This window comes from Adiantum capillus-veneris, chromosome 20 (genome assembly GCF_014529385.1).
Source record: "Adiantum capillus-veneris isolate H3 chromosome 20, ASM1452938v2, whole genome shotgun sequence".
In the NCBI taxonomy this organism is placed as follows: Eukaryota; Viridiplantae; Streptophyta; class Polypodiopsida; order Polypodiales; family Pteridaceae; genus Adiantum; species Adiantum capillus-veneris.
The window spans coordinates 50,795,793-50,802,705 of record NC_140950.1 but is presented as its reverse complement, the minus strand read 5'-3'; the positions used below and the strand labels follow the sequence as shown (position 1 = coordinate 50,802,705).

The following is a 6,913-nucleotide window of genomic DNA, read 5'->3' as shown; positions in this document are numbered from 1 at the left end:
ACTATAGATGATTCCATAAATAAAGCTATTACACATACAATATAGTTGATGAAGTGGCCGTGATTGTGGATCTAAGACAGGATGAGCATGAAAATGCCAATGAACCCATGGTTTCTCCTAGCAATATGCTTGCTGATTCTATAATCACAGAAGCATATTCCATAATTGATGGTTTTTTGGCCCAATATGAAGAAGAAGGTTATAGAAGTATAGAAGAGCTTTGTCATGCATGTACCCCATCAGAGGGGGTTCCTGATGAACCTTTTCAAAGCTATAATGACTTGCTAAGTAGCATGGATGCAGATGAGGAATTTTGGGTCTATATTGTGGTTTCTTTTTGCTAGATCCTGGAATAGCATATTTGGAGAAGAAATGCTTGAAGTTGATTGATTCAGAATATGTATGCTCATGTGGATATTATATTGCACCACTATTGGGGCAATTTCTTATTATCCCATTTGACTTTGGGAGCTATTGAAGAGCAACTTGCAGATTCAAAGATATCATTTATTTTCCTATAGCAAGTTACTTGGCAGTAAATTTGTTTTTGGATGTATGCTAAGACAAAAGTGTTTTTGGTTATATGATCAATAAGCTTACATGGCTAGCTTCCAGTTGACATCTTTGGACAATTGACGAAGTATCTTCACATCTTTTGAGTTGGTTCTGCTACCAGAACTTGAGGTAAACGACTTGACGGCCATTCCTTGTGCAGAGAGAATAAGTCATACTTGAGCTTGACAGGGTTCCTTAAAGCAAGCTTAATGGTTAAGCCGTGTGCATCATTAACAGGAGCACTTGAGTCTGGCGGGGTTCACTAAATAGGTTTTCCATAATTGAATGCTTTGAAGATACGACAGATATGGTTCAAAGATTTTGATGGACAGCTACCTAAAGATCGAACTAAAACATTCATGATAGGGTGTAAGCCTTACGTTATTTTTCATATGTTTACCAGTTGCATGAGTCCGATGATGGCAAAGAGCTAAAGGTACCTATAGCAAGAGTAGATTAAGTGCAATTGGCACAGACCGAAGGCTGTGCAGGTTCAAAGGGGGTGGATGTCATGCCGCTCCGCTTCCATGACAAGAAAATGAGCAAAGGGATGCCAATCGGGTGTATTTGAATCCTACATAATTATTCAGCAGTTATAAAATCTTGCTAACAAGCCATTTTTTAAGCTAAAAGTATGCCAGATGGGGCTCTAAGGGCCAAAAGATGTCTTGGTAATGCTAAACAGTGAGTATGCTTGAAGTTTTCATAGTTGGGATTTTATTAATCAAACTTGAAGTACTTGAAGGGCTCTACATGCATGTCTTTACGGCTCGTCAATCGAAGCTACGGATAAGAAGTTATGACGGTTTTAAGTTGAGTCAGTAGCAGATCCGTACCGGATTGAGCACGTATTGATAAAAAGTCAAAGATGAAAGGAATGCATGGGTCCGAAGTGCTCACTTCCAGGAGCATGTCGGTCTTTCTAGTTTGTCGATCGGGGTTTCGGTTGGCAAGATATGGCCAGTTTAAGTATCGTCGAGGGCCGGTTCCGAGCCGCCTTGGTCGCCTTGATCCGTCAAATTCATCTGGCTTAATGCAATGCGGTTCCCGATATGTATGCCAAATGTGGGCCGATGTGGAAGCATTTTTTATAATATATCTAATGCCTAGCCTTGACGGACACTGATACTTGCATCTAGCAAGCTAATGGCACTATTCGAGGCCATTTGCGGACATGAGAATTCACGAAAATATCGCTAGTGAGGGGGTATTGGAAATAATGATGTCGTCGGCATGTATATCAAATGCGGTGTTCGAAGCAATGAAAGCTTCAGTCGATATGCATGTTAAATGAGGTGCTTGGGCAGCATGTACGCCAAAGGTGGTGCCCTTACATAAGCTATGGCCGACCTCAAAGGGGCATGGCCGCCCGCTCAAGTTCAAATTAATGGCCGCCAAAATTCATTGGCGGCTATACATGCCAAATGTGATGCCCTTCAATACCGTCCAAGAGCTTTAAACAAATGGCCGCCCAAAGCCACATAATGAAGGCCGCCTGTCCAATGGGGTAAATTAAGGTTTTTTTTAGTGTAAAAGCAAAGCAAGAAAAGAAGTTAATGGCAGGTAGCAGCAGCGACGAGCGCAGGAAGGGAGTGAGGAGGTTGCAGCGTCTTGTATAGGGTGCAACAGCTAGCGAGCATGAATCAAGAAATGAGAAGGAGCTCCTCGCGACCCTATTCGATACCAGTCGTGCAGTGTTTGATGCAACCCGAAAAACCGCCTGCCACATCATAGGAAGGGTACCCATTAGCGACATCACTAATGGGTAGGTGCTTTTTTTAGCAAGAGGGAGGCCCATGCAACCTATAAAGGAAAAAGGGATGGCTCTTGGGGGCTCTCTCTCGTTTTTTTTTGGGAGCTCTCTCCTCTTTTTGAAGGGACTACCTTCTGTCCTGGGAAGGAAGCTAAGAAGCCATAATTCTTAACACACATTAGCCGAGCATAATACCTAATCTCTTAAGCCATAACCTTAAGCTCTAAACCAAGCCACCATAATCCTAAGCTCTAGACTAAGCCCATCATAATCTATTGAATCCTACTGCTAAGCCAGCATCTTAATCCAGAACCCCATATTCATTCGAATTCTATCTTCTTCTCATTCATTTAAGCTGTAATCGTAAGCCATAAAATCCAAGCCGCAATTCTAAACCGAACTTCTTATGCCATAAACCTGAGCCACAATCGTAAGCCAAATCAAAATTCCTAAGGCCATTCGAAACCGAAGCTCCCATAGCCATAGCGGAAGGTAAATCGATTCTCTTTCAATCTTTAAGCAGCAGGAGGGAACGAATCAGATAAGTAATGATTTTCTTGATTAGCACCTGGATTAACACAGGTTCAACCTTGTAGGGAGCATAGATGCCCCCTTTAATGATTGATTAATCATGGATATTGTTTATTATTTGGTTTAAGTTAAAAAACTGTTTGTTTTGAGCTCTGTTTCCGTTAATTGTTTCTGTTGTCACTCTTTTCCCCGCACCTCTCACAGCCAGGGGCCCGGTGCCTTCCCGGCTCACCTTTTGAATACAAATCCCCCGACACTGGTTTGACTACTACCACAGGTGTAGATACGGTAGCTTGTAAGATGTACGAGATGACCAGCTCCGTAAGGTGATCCACCTGTGTAGCAGGCAATTAGACACAAACTGCCAATTTGCAAAACCATTCTTCAAATGTTTGAAAGTCACATCTTGTAACATACTCTTTTTCATCGATTAGATTGCTAGTATCCTCCAAAATTTCAAGCAGACTTTGAGGAGGAGGAGTAGATGCGGTTGAAGGAAGTTCAAAGCTGACAAGCTTGTCGTATAATCCTTGCCAAGTAGCACTATTTGAAGACTTTGAAAAGGTGAACCCAAATTTTGGTAATTGCAAAAAAACCGTCTTGTCGATGATGTTCCCAAGGAGTAGACAACAGCTTGCTTGTTGCGGCACCTTGCCAAAGGCCCCGAATCAACTCCGTCGAGCATGCAGTTCCAAACAATTGTGGTCACTTGCCCTCAATGGAATTATTCTGAGGGCCTTCGATGTTTTGGTGTGAACCCATAGCTTCAAAAGAAGCCATGGCAGCAACACAGGTAGCATGCGCTAGAAAGAAAGGGCAAGGTGCACATGATGCAAGTGTTGGCCATTGTAGGGCCTCTAGCAGATGTGAGTGCAAAAGCATGGAGATCAAGGAGATACTCTTGACAAAGATGATTCCGATGTAGCCAAACAAGGTTCATGACTCCGCCAAAGATAGAGACTCTTTCTGCACATATAATGGTTGTACTCCATATGCTTGTGGGTTGCATCCATCATAGTTAGAGCTTCATCCCCCTCATCCCTTGTTAATAACTAAATGTAGCATTGATTTCGTACCTCTTGCTCTATGTTCTTTTGCAATTTAGCATTATGAAGTCTTTTCTACCTACCTTTGCTTACAAGAGTTGTTGTCTTCTAGGCTTATGATAGTGATGAAGGATGCGAAGGGGTCCACTATGATAGAATTTCACGTTCATGTCCTTTGCATATCTCACTCTCTCTCTCTCACACACACACACACACACAGATGTATAGAGAGAGAGAGAGAGACGCAGATCCTAAAGATACGAGTTATGTACATAGTCTTTTGGTAGCAACACACTACTATACATAAGTTATCCATGAGAGTGAAAAATTGGAATAAGGAGATATTTACTTGTATTTTCATTATGCTTAATGACCCAATGTTTAGAGGTAGAGAACAGAGATTGTGAACAATGAGATTTTTAATTTACAATATCTTCCTCTAGTTTGATCGTATAAGTTAGTAGAAAACCAATATTAGTAACATAATGGTGAAATGAAACTATCATTTCTCCGTCATAAGTTGACGAGCTACTTCGGATGATGTCATACACCAACAGGTAAAAAGCCTAGATTACAAGAATCATGTCTTGAATAAGTTTTATTTGTGAAGGTTGGCATTAATAAAGAGAGATAAGGATATAGGAGTATTTGATATGCATAGTACTAGTTCAAATTGATTACAATCGCATGATTGATTGTATTTCATAAGATCGAACAGAATGTCTTTCCTATATTCAAGTATGTGTGAGAAGCTATCAAGATATGCTTATGATTTCTATTAAAAAAACAAGATGTTAGTCCAAGCTCTAAATCCTTTCCTTTTTTGTATTTTCAACACATGTTACGATCAATGTTTAGAGACAGACTAGACTCTGAAAACCAAAGAAATATTAGTCCACAAGAAACTAACAAATGTATTCGAATTAGATAAAGAAGATAATATATTGCATGTAGTCTTCAATGTGAAAAAATTAGTTGATGATGTCACAAGGGTGACGGGAGACCGACAGTAGCTAGCTCAGCCGTGGGTGGAGTTTTCGCACAAGTGTTGGTGTGCTTCTTCAGCGGTGCCGGAATAGATTAGGCAGAGACTCTCACCTGCATCAAGTATTTTTTTATCAGGTTTAACTTCAATAGTGGACTTGAAAGCGCAAAGAACTGGAAACTTGTATCTAAATCGGGAAAAAAGGAGCCCACACAAAATCCAAGGTTCGAACGTGTTTTCTCCATGAGGGGAGGGACTAGAGAGAGAGAGAGAGAGAGAGAGAGAGAGAGAGAGAGATTACTTGGATCAGCGGGAACGAGGTAGGTGCGAACTCCCCCGATCTCGCCACAGCTAATGCCCTGCAGTCAAAAATGTGTCTGCCAATAGATGTTTGTGGCATACGCACTGGCGTGGTAAAGACTAAGCGGAAAGCCGCATGAGCACCTCCCATGGATGGGGCACAAAGGGGAGCGGTCATGGGTTGCATTTACGGGATCTGCAAATGGCCGACTTTGGCGGGCGCGGGTGCTGAACTGGAATCGGGGACCCGGTGGGGATGGGAGTGGTGGTGGTGGTGGTCATCGGCGGAGGAGGCCGTGGGGACGAGGGCAGTAAGTGGACACAGGTTTCCGACTGGCAGGTTACCATCCAGATTAGGTGAGCAAACGAAGAACTTCAAGCGCTGCAGCTCCACCCATGGTGTATCGGGGAGAGGCAGGCACCAGGCCCTGGTGGCGGGATCGAGTGGAAGGCCATCATCCATATCAGCCTGCCTACAAAACCGGGAAGAATAAAGCGCAGTTTACCGATGCAAGCCAGGCGCGGCTCTGCACTCACAAATTCCATGCAATTAGACACAGTACGTACGTTAACAAATAATTATTGCGACAACGTTAATAGTCTAGCAACCATAAATTTAAAAGAATAATAGATAAAACACACCCCGCAGCGGCATCAGCTGCGTCTGGGCTGGAAGCACCGCCTGTGCTGCACACACATGAAGTGCTAGTGCCACCATCATCATCACCATAACCTTGTTATTCATGCCAAGACTTGTCCTCCAGTGATCCATATTGACTAGACCTTTTTTCCTCCGCTATTGATCGAATGAATGAATAAAATTCCATAAAGTGACCTTTATATACATAATTTCATACGCCACCCTACTGGAAGCTTTCAATTCATATTGCCTCGAATCGAGACTCCTTTGCAGGAAAAGTTTGAGGCTCCATGCACTCCACTACAAAATCTTGTTTTCAGATGTGCAAATCCAGCCCACAACCTCACCTAGAATAACAAAATCTCACTGCTAACCACTCAACCATGCGCAAATGGTTGCCTTCAGTGCGATTCTCTCTCTATATATAAACAATGTTTTGCCCCATTTGTCCCATTCCTCGCTTGGCATCCGTTGCCTCCCCTCACTTCCCCTCCAGCATTCGCTGATTTGCCACTTGCCTCACTACCCTCAACCGGATGGCCTGAGTATTGTGCCAATCAATTCTCACAACCGCGTCCACGTTCATGGGCATCTTCCAAGATTCCTTTCACTTTTGGAGTTTTCCCCAGCTTGTACCCCCTACTACTTGCTCATTTCTTGTTCTTAATAGGCAATAGTTTTAATTTTTCTGAAATGGGAGGGGACCTACTTGCGTACCAAAAATACATCCAAAAAATATTTTTTCCCAAAAGCTTCGCAAACCTACATGTGAGAAATTCTAGAGCTAAAGTGACTAAATTTGAAGATTTCTACACAACTTCTCTAGAATAATTTGTAGGGTTTTTCCACCTTCAAATTTAGAATCACAAAAATTTAGAATCACAAACAAGGTCGAATTAGCTTTGTTTTATCGTGGTTGATTGTGAGTACTACAAACTAACAATAACAATGATGGCATATGCTTGCCCCTTTGTTATGTCTTTATTAACCTATAGATATTGCATGTCTCTATGTCCGTATATTCTTGAAAAGTTTCCCACCAACTCTATGTTGGCTTGTTCTTGACGTTCCTCTGTTGCGTGAATGGGGTTGCACTATATGAT

The 6,913-nt window shown here is 42.3% G+C and overlaps 1 pseudogene; it reads right to left on the bottom strand.

Annotated features, from left to right (window-relative positions):
- Nucleotides 1–5,357: 5,357 nt before the first annotated feature.
- On the bottom strand, nucleotides 5,358–5,915 carry LOC147432497 (uncharacterized; annotated as a pseudogene).
- Nucleotides 5,916–6,913: the final 998 nt, after the last annotated feature.